The sequence below is a fragment of the Ictalurus punctatus genome, chromosome 3 (genome assembly GCF_001660625.3).
Source record: "Ictalurus punctatus breed USDA103 chromosome 3, Coco_2.0, whole genome shotgun sequence".
Classification (NCBI taxonomy): Eukaryota; Metazoa; Chordata; class Actinopteri; order Siluriformes; family Ictaluridae; genus Ictalurus; species Ictalurus punctatus.
This window is the reverse complement of record NC_030418.2, coordinates 24,367,922-24,369,941: the sequence shown is the minus strand read 5'-3', so window position 1 is coordinate 24,369,941 and position 2,020 is coordinate 24,367,922.

Here is a 2,020-nt window from a genome sequence, read left to right as displayed (position 1 = left end):
GCAGTGTCAAGGAAAATCTCCCTAAGATGTTAAGAGGAAGAAACCTTGAGAGGAACCAGACTCAGAAGGGAACCCATCCTCATCTGGGTAACAACGGATAGTGTAAAAGTAAAGGAAAGTTCATTATAGTTTTTATATGAAGTCTGTTTTGTTTAACTAGTCCACTATTCACTAAAGGAGCACAATTGTATGCGGTAATTGCAATCCTAAGGCCATAGCAGCAACCATAGTTCCAGCAACCACCACAAGAATGTCCATGTGGAATTGAGGTCCAAAACCATTTCCATGGTACTTCAAGTGGCACCATCCTCAGCAATCTCCAGGCTGCACTTCTTTCTCCATGAAATTCAGGATTCAAACAGGGTTCAGGGTTCTTCTGTGAGCCTCTGAACTTGCGCCTAGACATACAATAAAGCACCTTAACATGTGACAGGTACTTATTATGGGTAACCTGCTTCTTAACCTTATACGTCTGATTATGTCTATCTGCCAGTTTAATTTTAATGGCCTAGAAATTGGAATTTAAAGACTGTAATTAGCCATCTTTCTCACCCTTATCAGGAGAGCACATTTTACTATGTCTACAGCAACATTTGGGAGGTTCTTCCATGATAATAATCACCTAGCAGCTGAGCAGGTATTTTCAACTTCAGTCTCAGCATCATCTGAGGAACGGACTCGTATACACGTAGGTACATGTTGCAGGCCTGAAACTAGCCATGGCAACCACTCTAAATATGGCAGTGACCTGAACAGTGTAGGATGGTCCGATGCAACCCATAACATCGCACAGGATCTGTTGTGACAGAGTTTGTTATACTACAGTGCAAGGACTTTGATATTTAAGGATACTGATATCTTTCTGTGGGAAATCAGGTGGGCCCCAGCTCACCTGCATTCACACATGGTGTGTGTTCTGCCTGAAACTGTATTCTCTCCAACATCACAGTGCTAGGTCTCACAATGAATCCCACAGATAGGCCACACAGATTCACTGAGTATGCATTCCCTCACCCCAGTATGTAGCAGCTATTATTATACTTGCCAATCAAATTCAGCCGCATGGGGTATTGGCATCTGCTGAGGATGCTAGGACTGATTACCGCATCCCCAGAGATTTAGTTGGCATTATACTTGAGCCCATTTACTCATCAAGGAGTCTCCCTGAGATCAAAACTCACCACAGCTAGCTCAGCAACCCTATTTAAATATGGTTTCCTCCCTCTACTTTACAAGTGATGCAATTTTACGTAACTATTCTTTGTACATAACCAAGGACATGCCCACTAAAAGCACACACAATATCAGATTGCAAATGCAAAAACAGCATGTGTAATTTGGGATAATTGTAAATCAGGTCCTAGGTGTACAAAACACTTTGTCACTTATAATTGGCCAGTCCGTGTAACTCTTGATATCAGGAGCAATAAACACTTCCAGTAGATTATATTTTTTATAATGATGAAATGTGTTCAGCGTGTTAATGTTCAACAAAGCCAGGTGTACTGGAATAAGTCTTATTGTCTCCCTTGGTTGAAAATGCTTACAATATCACTTCAGAACATCTGTAACATCCAAGTGCAATCAGGCTTTCCAATGATTGTCAGATAGAGAGATAGCAGGATGGGGATACAGATAACAGAGTAGACAAAATGATTAGAGAAAAAATAAAGAGAGAAGATGAGAGGAACAGTGGGATTAGGAAGGAGACATGAACTAAAGAGTGATGGATAACAGAACGAGTAAAGGACATGAGAGGAGAAATGATTAAAATTACCAAATTATCAAAAGACATGAAATTGTTAGAAAAAAAAACATATAGGTACAAGCCTGATGATAGTAAAAATAGTAGTGCATCTCCAGACTCCACTGCAGGTGCTCCATAATGTAATGCTTGTAATGTAATGGTTGACAGTCAATCCATCACCAATAATCATCCTGAATGTTTATTTCAATAATTTCAGTAATATTCATTTTCCTACACCAGCTTTTTTCAATTATCCTAGGATGATGTAAAGTA